Source organism: Heliangelus exortis, chromosome 12, assembly GCF_036169615.1.
Source record: "Heliangelus exortis chromosome 12, bHelExo1.hap1, whole genome shotgun sequence".
Classification (NCBI taxonomy): domain Eukaryota; kingdom Metazoa; phylum Chordata; class Aves; order Apodiformes; family Trochilidae; genus Heliangelus; species Heliangelus exortis.
The window spans coordinates 3,808,614-3,823,400 of NC_092433.1; the positions used below are offsets into that span (position 1 = coordinate 3,808,614).

The 14,787-nt window shown below is 42.7% G+C and overlaps 1 protein-coding gene across 7 annotated transcripts in view; it reads left to right on the plus strand.

The window, feature by feature from the left end:
- Positions 1-14,787, plus strand: part of FBLN2 (fibulin 2) — a 114,388-nt gene that overhangs the window by 12,286 nt on the left and 87,315 nt on the right. Inside the window, exon 1 of one of the 7 annotated variants that reach the window (XM_071755491.1) lies at positions 8,382-8,465. The exons of the other annotated variants lie outside the window; for them this stretch is intronic. The gene's annotated coding sequence lies outside the window, so the exon portion shown is untranslated. Of the gene's footprint in view, positions 1-8,381; positions 8,466-14,787 lie in introns of those variants that run through there. 7 annotated transcript variants of the gene reach the window in all.

A 14,787-nucleotide genomic window follows, 5' to 3' on the forward strand; every position in this document is an offset into this window, starting at 1 on the left:
TTGCTGAAAGACTTATAGTGGGCATGTGCTCTCCTACAGCTGCCTTCTGGCTTTTCATCATCGTACCTTGAGGAAACCAGACTGCTGCTGACTGGCCCATCAGTGCTGGGGGTTGTTTCCATGAACTTCCAGCTTTGGGGCAACCACTATTCTCCTCACACTGTGTCCTCACACTGCCCCAGGAGAGGGATGCACCTCAGGGGAGTTCCCCTTCATTTTCTGTCCCAGGACTGACTTGAGCTGAGGTGTTTCTTTTCTTGAGTGGTTTGCAGATCCTTTCTTCTGCTTTCTTTCAGCAGAAAGAACCTTGATTCATTTGTTCTGCCTCTTATCTCCCCTTATATGTACCCACGGCCCATATGTTTAGAATAAAGCTCTGATACAGTGATACGGTCTCCTGCATTCACTTTTGTTTAGCTTTTCCTCTCATTCTCTTGCATTAGAAATTTGGATTTCCTTCCAGCTCATGGCCATAATCTTAACCTTCACTTTTGCTGGGAGTCACGTGCTGCCTTTCAGGTTCTTATTCCACTGATCTTATAGATCAGGAGCTGAAAGAGAGAAAGTTCTGAAGGGGTTTTCCAAAAGGTGGTTTGTTTTCTCCTACTTATTTTATTGTGGTCCGTTTGTATGAAATCAAAGTGTTGAAGCAAACATGTATCCCACTTAGATATGCAGAAACAGCATATGTGGCCTGGATCCAGTCCTTCTGCTGAGCCATGGTAGAGCCACACCAGACCCTTTAAGTTACCTTCTATTCTTGTGTGTTACAAACCTCCATATATTACTCAGGAAAATTAATCTGTGTTAATTACATCTCCTGGTCTGCTTTGAGAGAGCCATGCATTCCTGTCTGACTTGTTTGCTCATGAACTCTGTGGATGGAATCCAAAACTGGGGGAAAGTTCAAGCACTGTCACTGCAGCTCACCCTGACTTCAGTGTCCAGCTGTGACCTCCAGGCTCTCCGGGCAGGAACGTTTGGCCCGGAGATGTCACTGACATTTGTCACTGGGTGCACTGGAGCCTGTGGCTTTCCTCAGTGTGGTCTCAGTTTTATGAATGAAGGCAGGGAATGACTGCTGAGCTATCCAAACCCCTGCCAGGAATCCAGTCTGGTGGAGACCTGGGTGGAAACAGCCCTGTGAGATGAGCTGCTGTCCCACCATGGCACATCTGCCTGCCCAGCCCCAGGTGTGGTGGATGGCCAGGGTGCTGTTGAGGTCTGGAGGTGGTCTGGGGTCAGGGGATCCCAGAGAGAAGTCACGATAAGTACATTACACACTCCTTTGTGTGAAGGATTAAAAAGTATTCCTCCTCACCTCACAGGCTCATTCCTGCCCATTTTGAGTGGATGTTTTTATTATTTTCTATTTTATCCTTAGCACGGAACTTCTTTTAGTTCAGGTCTGGCTTTTGCTTTTGAATCTCTTCAGTGAACACACTGTGGAGACAAGGAGCTCTTTTTTTTTTCCTGTATGCACAGAACATTTTAGGAACTGCTAACCCTTTACACCTGTATATGTATAGTTAAAGAAGGATCTTACTGCAGTCCCGTCTAGACTCATTGTGGAGAGAGAGAGAAAGCAGTTTCTGGGCATGGATGCACGACTTCTTGGAAGTAGAAAATAGAACCAGAAAATATTATATCCTCAACAGAGCTGGCAGAAGGGGTCTTATGGATGTTCTTAATCCTCCTCCTTGCAAAGTCAACCAGGTTAGCTCAAACCACCTTTGTTTTTTGACTTAAATTAGCTGAGTCTGCAGTAGCACAGTGAATGTTCTCTCTGTCCCTCCTGCCAGGCAGGCAGTGGGGGACTACCAGCCAGCCGCTGGTCCTCAGCCAACTCCTGCTGTAGTCATGCCCAGGAGAGACTGTCTGTGTGTCCCCCAGGCTTTACTTCCATGGAAGCTGAGCCATTTATCCAGTTATCAATTTAACCACTTTTGTCAGACAGAATCAGCTTAAGATGTGCCCTTGACACTCATGTTTGTGCTGTCCTAAATCATTTCAGCTTGGCACCTCTCCCCTGGTTGTTTAGCTCGGGTCCCATTACCAGTTCTCTCTGAGAAATTTCACAGGTCACTCGTGCTCTGTGGCAGCCATCAGCAGTGGGACCAGCTGAACCTCCTTGAGGGTGTCTGTGGTTCAGGGTGAGCAGCTATTTTACCCATGGATGGCAGTTCTCTTACCTGAGGATTTGTAAATGATTGTTTGGGAATGATGTGACGTTTAGAATGATGCTGGATATGAATGGACAGAGGTGTAGATGATGCCTGTGAGATTTGAATTCCCATGAAAATTAGAAGGCAATTTGTTACCTGTGTCTCTGTGACAGTTCCATTTGGAATGTTTTACAGAAACAGCTTCTAAGACTTGCTTTTCTGTACTGTGCACTGGGCTTTGGAGGCCAGGTTACTTATAAAAAAAAAAAAAAAAAAAAAAAAAAAAGGAAGATGGAAGGCAGAAAAGTGCTGTTCTGCTGGTGACATGACTCTTTAGATAGAAGGGAGAGAGAATTTAAAACTCAGAATGCTATTTTAAATATATGTTTGGAGTGGGAAAAAAATCACTACTGCAAATGGTGTTTTGTTTTTTTAAGAATCAAGAACAACTCTTTAGAAATTATTAATTTTTGCACCATGTGAGCACTGTAAAGCTTCATCTGTTTGCAATAGTATTTCAAATGATTTAATGTTGTTTGCATGAGGTTTGCTTTTACCATGTCATTAAATGTCAGGGATTTGTTCCAGCTGCCCTCCACAGATGTATCACTCATGATGGATTTTGCATGGCAACCAGCTGCCAGCTTTTAATTTTGATACCAAAGCCCAATTTTGTTTTATTTTAATATAGGTTTGCTTTGCAGAATTTATTACTGACTTTAAATGGAATTGGCAGAGAAGGTACTAGCAACTCCACTGGCAGAGTTACTGGACATGGCTTGCACTTTCTGAAACCCCTTCAGGGGTCAATGGTGGGATCTGTGGAGATCACTGACCCCTCTGATCACTGCCAGAACTTTTCCCCCAGCATCACCTGTCCCTGGTCATTGCCTCTGGCCAGGAAGTAGCAGTCCTCTGATCTGGTCTGTTGGCTGCACAGTTCAGAGGAGCAACTGCCTGATTTGCTTTAGGCAAAGTCCTGGGGGTTATCTCACTCATAAGGCTATTGGAGATAACCCTGGTGGCTTTTGGGTTTGTCTCTTTCCTTCCTGAAGGGAATTAGGGAGGATGATGAGGCAGTAGCCACATCTGAAGGGAGCTGGGTTGCTGCTGCTGTGAGGACAGGCAGGTGGGGGGTTCCTAACAGCAGAATGAAGTCACCACTGGAGGAGAACATCTTTCTTCTGTGCTGCTTTCTTGCCTGGTGGCTCTACCAGGTCCATTGGGGCTTATATTTTCCTTGCTCAGTTTTAATGACCAGAACACTTGCATTTGGGAGCATGTTGTGTTCTCCTGTTCTAAACTAATCTGCCTCCTGAATGGGTCTGTCAATATAACAATATAATATATATTATATCTCTATTATATATTACATAAAAATATAATATTAAAATATAATATACAATATATTATATTCTTACATGTAATATTATTGGTATAATATAGCTATATAATATATAGAGAGGTAAATTATAATATATACTATATGCATAATATATTAGATACTAAATACATAACATATGATATAGATAATATATAACATATATATAATATATATATATAATCAAGATAATGTACTGTCTGATGAATTTGGAAGACCAGGAATGATTAATGCTTGGATGGCCACTTGGAAAGGACAGAGTGTGGTACTGCACAGAGCAGATTGGTTTGGGGGGTCACTTCTCAGCTCCCAAGTGGTATGAATGGATCTGATCCATCAGAGGAACTGCAGAGTGCTCTGCAACATTACAGATGGCCTTTAGAGCAAACCAAAGATGCACTCTGCTTTCTCACAGCCTGCTTGGGTCCTGGCATGGCTGCTTGCATACCCAGAAGGATGTGTCCTGTGGAAAGTGTGGGCTTTTCTGAAATGCAGATATTAATAGCAGAAGCACAGGATGAGGAATCTCTGTTCATTTTTATTAAGATTTTTGCATTCTTTTCAAGATGTTGACATAGGAAAATATACCCTGGGGTGTTGCAAGAGGATGAATATTTAGGATGTGTAAAAGAACAGGAACGTAATGATGTCTCTTCAGTCTGGGCAAACATGTTAACTTGAGTGCATCATTTTATTCCTACATTTAAATAAAATTAACTTATATGTTAGTAATCAATATACTCAGAGGTACATACTTACATTTACAAAATCTCCCCTTCTGTAAAGAATAAAAAAAATACATTGGCAGTATGTTTGTCATGAAGGTGAAGCATACCTCTAGACTAGACAGTATTGTGTATTTAATTCTGGTTCTTGCTTACATTTCTGTAGTTTGTGTTTGCTTGTCTCTGAGGCTGGTACCATGACACACAACTGAGATTCCAGGTACTGCCACCGTTCTGGTCGGTTCTTGCCCTGGAAAAAACAACTGAACAGGCAATGAGGGGTGTCAGGCAAGCATGTCTGTTTTAAATGAAATAGTCTCCACTGGCTTGAAAATGAAATGTTTCCATTTCTTTTTAAGCCTGCTTTTCTAGAAGTCATTTGAAGAGCCTAAATAACATCTGCCAGCAGTAATACCCTTAGGTTTAGGTCCATGCAAAGTGTGTGATGTTCCCATGGGTCACCAGGATGGGATGCAGCACTGGGTGCCAGAGCGTGGGCAGCAGCAGAGCCCAGGGTTTGTGTCCCAACACTAGGAACTTCTTTGAGCTGCTTTTTAATGGCTTTTTTTTCCTGATGGGTAAATGAAGTAGGTCTCATTTCCTCATTAGAAGAAAACCTATGTGAAATAAGAAGAATGCTGCCTGCAAATCATATCCTGTTTGCATCCTTATTCAATTAACACAGTTCTGAAGCTGCAGAGTGACTTCAGTCCATCTGACCTGCCTCCCCTCCTCCTGCCTATTGACACTGATATTAAACTATGGGAAAACTCAGGCTGCTGGCAAAATGGGTGGAAAATCAAATATTTAAATGTTTTGCTTGAACATTTTGTGGTTTCCCTTGAAATTCTTTGTGTGAAACAAAGGATGTTCTTTGTTCTTTTTTTTTGGGGGGGGGTTGTTATTTATTTGAAAAAATCTGCAATGTCACTTCTGTGGATTGCAGAAGTTTCTACAGAAATGGCGTAAGTTCTCAACAAAATCTTTCTTTCTTTTTTTTTCTTTAACCTGAAAAAAATTACAAACTGCAAAAAAATTATCTTTTGATGGTGAAAAACAATTTGTTGGCAGATTTGTACAAATGCATTCAGAATCAAAACATTAGCAATTTGGAAAAATCTTGAAATAGAGTAAATTCACATGACCCCCTCTTGGAAGCTTCTAAGTTTTGCATTCTTTGCTTCAGCACAATTCCCACTGAAGGAATACTTCAAAAAATAAGATTATGGCTTCTTTAAAAATGTCATTCCTTGCTTTTTGGGTATGGTACTGAGTTGTGTTTATGTATCTTAATCTTATCCTGATTTACAAGATCAAAATCAAGCTTTCATGGATTTGTTTGGAGTCTGGAAAAGATATGAACCCATTAATAGTACAGAAGTCACTGCTTTGCTAAACTTGCCAGCTGTGGATGCCCTGGCTCTGCTGGTGGGAGGTAGTGGGGAGTTGCCCTCTCTCCTGGGCATCCCTGGTGTGTGGCATTGCTGCTGCTCCTCACCACCTCCTCAGGCCTGAGGAGCAGCAGCAGACCCAGAGGAGGGGCTGGAGCCCTGCAGGGAGGAAGGGGGTGTCTGCAGCCTGGGGTGCAGCCAAACAGGGCAAAGCCCTGGGACCCATGCTTGGCATCCTCAGTGCCTGCACAGTTCAGGGCTTCTGAGCTTTGAGGAGCAAAGCCTCACAAAAATGGTGGCTTTTTGTAGCCTCACAAAAATGGTGGCTTTGTGACAGGATGTGTGAAAGGACCCTCTAAGTCACATCTCCTCTGCCCTCTCATTCAGACTGGCTTCTGCTGTGATGCTGGCTTCTGCTGGAAAGTTGTTACTCCAAGAGCATTCCTTTGTTATTCCAGAATCACTGAGACACTAAATTGGCTGTTCATTAACTGCCTCAGAGAAAAATAAGATTTGATTAATCATCATTTCAGCAAATTATAGCCTGTTCTACAGGCTAATGAAATTAAGCAGCGAAGAGCTGCCTCTCTGTCTTTGCTGTGCAGCCCTCCCTGCCTGGAGGGCTTGAGGTGCACAGAAATGAGGGGTCACCAGCATCAACCAGGGATGGGGGAGTGTAGGGTGGGAGGATCACCACATTGCTCAGGTTGGAAGAGACCTTTAAAGTCATGGAGTCCCATGCTAATGAGGTGAGGACCATGGGGCAGGGCCCAGGGCACCATGGAGATGATGCCTATGCCTTGCAGAGGTGCAAGTTGTGGACATAACCACATGAGACATGTCTGCTAGCCATAATTCCTAACCTTTGACATCATTCCACTGCTTTCTTTATTTTATTTATTTTTAAGCAATCATCATTATGACTGAGCAAGATCAAATTTCTGAGCTGAGATCTTGACTTCATCATTGAAGAATGTATTCAGGTTTTTTTTCCTAAAACATAGAATGCATTAGTTGGTACAATATTTTGCATTTTCCAGGTTTTACTGTACACAATTTCTGATAACAGACAAGAATGGATTTAGGTAACTGTGCAGCAGTGGAAGGTGCAGCTAGCTCCTTTGCTTTAGAATAAGCTGGTTTATCCAAAGGTCTAGAGCTTGAAGAAAGGAAGATTCTGAAGATTCATGCAAGGTGTTTGCAGGTGTTACAGTGCTACCAATTTAAACAGCAGGTTCTTCATGTGAAATTGCTTTGTTGCCTTCTAGCCCAAAACTAAAGTTCCTCCAAATAATTCTAATTCTCTACCATCTATTTCTCACAGAACCTTCATTTACTGTGTTCCCTGACTGTTGCTCCCCTTTACTCTCTTTTAGGGGATCAGTGGTTTAAAAGCAGCTATAACTGTTCCCCCATCCACCTAGGGTTGGCTAAGGGACTGAAAGAAAAACAAAAATAAAACCCCAAACCAAAAGGGTTTCTCTGCCCGAGGGGGCTCCTTCAGCATTCCTGTGTGATTTGATTTAGCATCATTTGGGACATTGTCATGGGTGACTGTGGGATTACATGGAATTTGCTTTCAAGAATGTTGAGGAATGGCACAACCATTTCTGGTTTGCACTTTGCCCTTTTCAAGACCTGAAGGTTCAGGAAAGGGCTGTGTCAGGTGGCTGCTACTTGAAGGTCTCTTGGAGTTTGGTGAGCAGCACTTAGGACCTGATGGTGGGGTTGTGGCTGGATGAGCAGGAGTGACAGGACTTGGGGACCACTCTACCCCTTCTTCTCTGCACCTTCTCTGGTGTTTGGCTGCTTTGTGATTGCTTTAACTAATCCCAGTGCAAAATCTGAGGTGATTCCTCCTTCTCTGAAGTGTGGTCTTCTCATCATTAAGCATGATAATCACTGCAAATGCAAGACAGAACTCAGTCAGTAACAGTAGAAAAATACAAATATAATTAATAGAAGAAAATTTAGAGGTGTTTTGTTGTGGGCTTTTTTTGGAATGTCTTTAAACTTTATTTGTTCTTCATATGTTTGGTTTGGTTTTGGGTTATACTGTGGCTTTTTTTTCCCTAGTAGTAGCAGAAAGATCTCCTCTGTTAACAGGAGAAACTGAGATTGTGTCTGTTCTAGCTGATGGCAGCACTGGAGAGGAGTGGATGGGAGTCTTGCAGCCTCCACCCCATGAAACCTTTTCATTGCCAGAGATCCTGAGCAGATGCCCAGGCTTTGCTGGGTCCTAAGGGTTCTCTCTGGGCTTCACCGGAGCTTTTCCCATTGAGGGGACCGTGGAGATAGGAGTATCACCAGCTCTGGTGGTGGCCCTGGGCAAGGAGGGCTGTGTTCCTTCAGTGTGGAAGCTGTGGTCCCCTCTGTGCTGGCAAAGGGTGACCGGGACCCCTGCAGGAGGGTGAATCCCTCATTCCCGGGGTTTGGTGAATCCCCCATCCCGGGGTTTGGTGGGTGGGAAGAAGCAGCTGAAGGGCCCCATCTGGGTGGAGGCAGCAGCCCCAGCGCTGCCCTGGCCCTACCTGGGTCAGGCAGCCGGAGGGAGGGCTTTGAAATGCGAAGCGGCTTCCCCAGGCATTGGGGGGTGGAGGGGTAAGAAGTGAATTAACCATATCATAGGCACATGGTACTTCCCTGCTCAGATTACACTGCAAAATCTGGGCAGTTCCTAAGATAGAGCTGGAAAAGGGGATTTGGGAGTGTGAGCAGCCCTTGGAGCAGAGCACAGCTGCCATGGCTGGGGACAAAAGGTGATAGGAAGGCTCCCGGCATCTGCATTGCTGCACAGCCACAGGTCAGCAGAAACCCTTCCGAATCGGGACGCTGGTTGCAAATTTCCTGGGAGATGGGTGAAATAACTTTGTTTGAGTGCTGGCTTTGCTTTGTGCCTTGTATTCTGCTAGTTGCAAAGACTGAACCCGACTGCCTTTCTCTTTGAGTTTGTACTTTGTTTCCTAGATTTACTTTCTCGCTGCTCATCAGCCTCTCAAGCTCTTGTTAAATATCTTGTGTTTCACACAGTTCAAAGACTTCTTTACTCAGGGGTGGAATCGCTTTGTTAGTTGAAGCTGCTAAATCTGTGTCTTCTTTGCTTGTGGACAAAGCTTTTTTGCAGGATTAATTTTTTATTTTTTCTTTTTTTTTTCCAAAACACTCCATAAGCAACACATGTGTTTGTGCTATTAGTCTGACTTTTTTGTGTGTGTGTCTTCTCCTCAGAAGTCAGCTTCTTACAAAGCCAATAATTTTAACGCCGCTCCTGGCCTCTTGACTGGGAATTCAGAGAGCATTTTACCTCACAGACTGAAGGGAAAGTTAGGTTTGTTTTTGTTTAGTGTAAGTCAAGAAGTAGCAGTGATTCAGTGTGACAGCCTGAATGTGAGCCATATGAACCAAGCTGCACAAGCATAAAGGATGATTGTGCTGCAAAATATCTCCAAGTAATTTCGATTTTGACACACTTACCACTTCTCAAATTGCATTTCCCCCTCCCCACCCCTCCTGCCCTTCCCCCACCATCCAGGATCTGATGTGGTGGAAAAATATATGCATTGTCTCTGGGAATAGTAATGGTTGGGCTAAAAGTCATTTGCTTCTGCGAATTTTATTAGAGCAATGTGAGAGCTTCACAAAGAGATGAGAATAATTGCCTTGGCTTGCATACATAGTCGTAAGTAACAGCATTATGGGCTTAGATAGCTCAGATTTTATATGATAATTCTTATCATCAAGAGCGTGTAAGTGGCATCTACTTATCTGTTTCACTAACATTTTGAAATGTCCTGCAGATAGAAGTTTTCTGATTTAGGAAGTGTAACTTTTGCACTGAAGTGCTGGAGCAGAGCTCACACGCAGCTCCCGGTGCCTGTGACAAGAGCTGCATGGTAGGGAGCTCTGCTTGCCCCAGGGAGCTGGGCAGAGTGCCACTCAAGTCTCACTCATGGGTGGTGGGTTTTATAGTGCTATTTTTTCCTAATTAAACGCTATTGGTTTATTTTGTGCATGTGTTTTGTTTGTTTTTTTATGTGTGTATTGTGTGTGGGGTTTTTTTCTTTTTGTTTGTCTTTTTTTGTAGTCTTTTTTTTAAAAAAAAAAAAAGAAAAAAATCAGTGGTTTCTCTGTATGGATGGCAAATGAGGGGTGGCTTGATGTTGACTCAAATGGTACATTCTAATTGCAGAACTTTATGTCCAGCCTTCTTAGTGATAAACTTCTGCATGTCTTAGCATTTGGATGTAGAAAGGAATAGCAAATGGCTGCTCATTTCTGACTAGGATTTCTTACCAGTAAGTGAAGGGCAGGGGGGTTGTGTGTGTGTGAGAGAGGGATATAGTTTCATGTAACATCTACAAAACAGGACATATTTTACTGGCTCTTAAACTTGAAGACTGAATTCTCTTCTCTTAGGAGTTATGTCAGAGAGATACAACAGACACATATCAGGGTCAATGAGAACAGAGTTGGGTTATTCAGGGAATCTGTTCTAAAACATTGGCCCAGTCCAAGCACCACTGAAGTTAATAAGAGGGACCCTGCTGACCCTGCTGGAAATGGGGACAAAGCCAGGCATTGATGGGCTGGATTGTTACACGCCTTTGCTGTTTAATGTTGTATGTGAAGGTTTTAAAGCAGCAAACCAAAAATAATACATTGGATGCTATTTTTAAGGCAAAGTCCCAGCAAGATGTCTGTCATCAGGTTCCAAACGATTCCTTGCTTCACTTTAACAATGAGCTATCCATTATATGGTCTTAATTTATGGAATGTTGAACAGTTTCTGGCACTACTGTGCCCATGCAGGAAGAACAGATGGTACTTTTGAGTGAGTTTTGCTATGGGATAAAATGCTCCAGGTCTTCAACAGATTGTATCTGCAAGAAAGGAACAGCATTTATATAAAGTAAACAGGGCAGAGTAAAACAACTTGTAATGCTCTGCGGAAGGAAAAATAGTGCCTCTGGGCTGAGGTGATAGTAAGCATTGGAAAGTAACATGGAAAGCTATAGCTTAACATTATTTTAAGATAAACATGCATTTTGCTTAAACATTTGTATTGGAAGGCAGCAGTCAGCATACAACATGATCAATATATACTGACAGCAGTCTGTGTATAACAAGAGATGTTACATTTATCATCAAATATATTGGCTATGTCTTTATCTTGTCTCCATGCATTACAGTGCTATTTTATTTGATATATAGAACTTTGGCTCTGTGGAAGCAATGAAGATCCAGATCCTGACAGTCCCTATCATGACAACGTATCATGGAACTAACCCTCCAGAACTGAGTGGAACATCTCCATCATGATGCATGTCTTGCACTCTCCCTAAAAGCCTTACAAGTCAAACAGAGGACTGGTGGGATTGCCAGAAGTCACACCACCTTTCTTTTTCATTCTTCTTAGTGGGGAAGGACTTCTTCCTCCTCATTGGCCTTTGCACTCCTGTGGTCCACATCTGGTGGAGGAATATCTCTAGTTTATCAGTTTGTCTTCCAATTCTGTAAATTTTATTTTTATTCCCTGTAGAGTTCCCCTTTGCTCTTCAGCTTTATCTCCCTGAAAATAAGGTAATTAATGATGCAAGGTCCCCATGTGGTGTGTAAGATGAGCTCACACCTAGGGGGCAATTCATCCATCCTGGAATAGCTTATCAGTGCTATTAGTCACCCTCTGAAGTTTTATCCACCTCTCTCCTAACAGTAGAGGAAGCTTCATGGCTGAGGTAACTTCTCAAAACCTGGACTTTACCTGAACCTTTGATATTTGGAGAATTGAAGCTCATGGCCCCTTTGACCTCTTCTTGTTCTTTGTATTTTGGATACCCAGGAGCACTACATCAGCAGTTCGCTTTTTGCAGCGATTCCCCAAAGTTATAGCACCTTTCTATTACTGGAAACCTGGTGAAAACCTTCCCTCTCCCAGCCTCCAAAATAACTCAGTTGGGTGAGAATGTCTGCCTGGGCTGCCAAAGTGTTTCAAATCATTGTGAGGTGAGGCAGGGTCGTGGCACAGGAAGGCTCCCTGCAGGTGCCTCTTTTTGCCGGGTGGCTGCACTGGTGGGAGCACTAACAGAGGAATTTGAGAGAACACCCCAAAGCAGAATACCTCCTGTTTCACTTTCTCTACTTTCCTTGGTGTTTGGGGGGTTGGAGGATTTTGTCTTTTTCCTTGTTAATACCACATGGTCTGTATTTTGGAATACTTTATCTTTTGCATATTAGTGACTTTGACATCTTAATTTTTCTTGCCAGTCATATGCTGAACTGTGCATAACTGTGGAAGAGAGGGAGTATCAGCTCATTCTTCTTCAGTTCTATTAATGATTTCTTTCCCATTGCATAAATCATCTTCACAGTTGTAGGATTTCTTCAGGTGGAAAATAAAATCCTCCCCTTCCAGGAGAAAATTGACCAAAGCATAGATACGTATTTTACTGTGCTCACTAGCCAGTACCACCTTCCTGGAGTATTGATGGTAATGAGAATCAGACTCAGTTTACTGTTTGGTTTGTGCCTTCAACAAAAACCAAATGTCAAAGGGAAGAACATATTCTTGTTATTTAAATTATTTGCAAGGCAACCTATAAAAAACATAAGATCATCATTTCATGTTAGCAGGGGTATCTGCAAGGACCTAAATTAATGCAAAGATTAGAGCTGTAAGCAGCTGACTGCTCTGGAATCTTTCTCCAGTACATGATGAATACCTGGGTGTGGGCAACCCTGAAAAGCAAAGTTTACATCAATATATTCATTTTCCCAAAATTTTATATGAGAAGATGGGGCTAACTTACTTTTCAGTGCATTTGGTAGTCCTTTTTCTCATAAATGTTGGAGGAAGCCTATTTGGTTTCTGCAGTAATAAGACCTGTTCTCTTCTGGGCAGCAGTTAAAGGGCCATTTTGTTAGATATCTTTAAAAACACAGTATGTTCCCCAGCAGAATAAAGGCAACTTTTGGAGTATTAGCATTTCAGGATTGCTAAGATTTCTAACTTTGATTGTTCTGCCTTTTGTTACAAGTTATCATGGCTTTACTCATATTTGTTGGTATTAATAACTTAAACTGTTCAGGAGTATGGGTTGCATATTTACATAGCTGACCATACCGGCTTCCTGTAATGATAGAAAATGTAATGTATAACTTCCAAACTAAACAAGAATTGGTCTTTTAATATCATTCTGGTTTGTAGGGTAAATGTGGTACAGAACCACAAATTATTACGCACATGAGAAGAACATACATGCATCAGAGAGCAGAAGCTGTGTGAATGTAGTTGGACATACACCACATGGTCTGTTTGTGGTCAGTGAGTGTGTACAGGTTCTGTACAGCATGGAGAAAGATACAGGGCTTCTATCCCCAGGACAGTATCCTCCAATTTAAGGCTACACTTTGGACAATCTGAATGTGGTCCAAAGCTGTTGAAATCAGTGGAAGAGGTTCCTGGAGCTCCATATGTGCAGCAGACAGAAGGGTTGTACATTACTGTCACCTTCCTTAGAGAGCAGAAGCACGCCAGGGCAGTACAGGAATTGTATGTATTTATACATTTTCCTATCTGCTTTAAACCTTTCAGCAATAATTAATACTAGATATTTTGCTTTTATGAGTTTCAAACTATTGGTCAGTGCTCGTACGATGCCTCCCCTGAAGCACTTCTCCAGATTTTGATCTTCAGTGATGAGGCACTGGCCTTGGCATCCCTTGAAGGGATAAATAGGGCTCAAAGCACTTCCCATCCAGCCCCTCTCTGGCAGAGCCCTGGGTCTGTCTGTCTGTGGGAGCTGGGCAGCTTCCTGGTCAGCATCAAGGTTAGGTCATCTCACTGTGTGCTGCTGCAGGTACAATAAAAGGCCCCAGGCAGTGTATCCACTGGTCTACAGGACCCTGACCAACCTGTCCCATGGACTTCTTGGACACTGAGAAGCAAAACCTTCTTCAGCCTCATGCCCAGCCAGTGAATCCAAGGAGAGTTTATCTTCCAGGAACAGGAGTCACACAGCAACTCTCAACTTGTCTTACACAACTCTTCACAGCCACTGTGGCCCAGTGAAGAGTAAACATGGGGTGGAACAGGGGAGGTATTGCCAGGGTAACTTGTGTTAGTTACATCTGGCATTATTGTCTCTGAATCATAGACTCTGTGATGAAATAGCAGAGCAGGCATCTTTTCACATTTTGGTATCCAACAAACCAAATTAATTCCATTATCTTTTATGGAAAGTTTGTGCAGGAGCAGTTTTGATTGATGGATTGCATCTGTGGCTGCTGACTGATTAGCAACATGGTAGAGGGAGCTTCATTTACAGGGATTTGCTTTCATTCATGAGCAAAAATTGAAGGTTTCTTTCCAGCATGTTTTTTGCATTAGAACTTTTCAAAGTGCTCAACAAATGGTAGGCTTTGATTTCCATTTGTTTAATGCCTATGGTAATTAACATTTCTGTGAGAACATTTTAACCAAATGTTCTAGTTTTTCCCCCATTAAAATAGTAATTTTTTGCTTTAGCTGAAGCATTTAATTGGTATACACAATAATCCTGATAGGGAATTTCTTTTGTTGCCATATGAGAGGAAATTTTTCCTGAAGAGTGATCGTTGTTGCTTTTCCTGGACTTCATTAATTTATAATTGGCAATATGCCTCTTGGTACATCCAGCCCACCGACCATAGATCTGCTCTGTCTGCAGTCCATTTCCTCATGGTGTGGGTGGAGGGAGGGAGGGCATCTATGTGAGTGCTGAAATAAATCCAAGTTCCTTTTCTCCATAACAAAAAGATACTCAACCAGATTGACTGGCTGAACATTTTTCAATGCAAAATTACGTGGCCTGTCATTGTGGAGTTGATTTCTAAACTCTGTCTCCTCCTTGGTGGCTTGTAGAAAACCAGAGGATTGGGAAATCAAGAGATGGGGATGAGAGGTGGCAGAGTGAAGGAGATGCCTGGCTAGTGATGCTGGCACCAGACTCTGGTGGGAGAGACATCCACTCTTGTATTTTTTCACACCTTCTGTGACAACAGTTCCTATGTGCAGGTTCTCAGGCAGCAGATGTCCTGTGCAACCTGTCCCGTAGCGAAGCTTGAAGATTTTGGTTCATGGCAGCCTT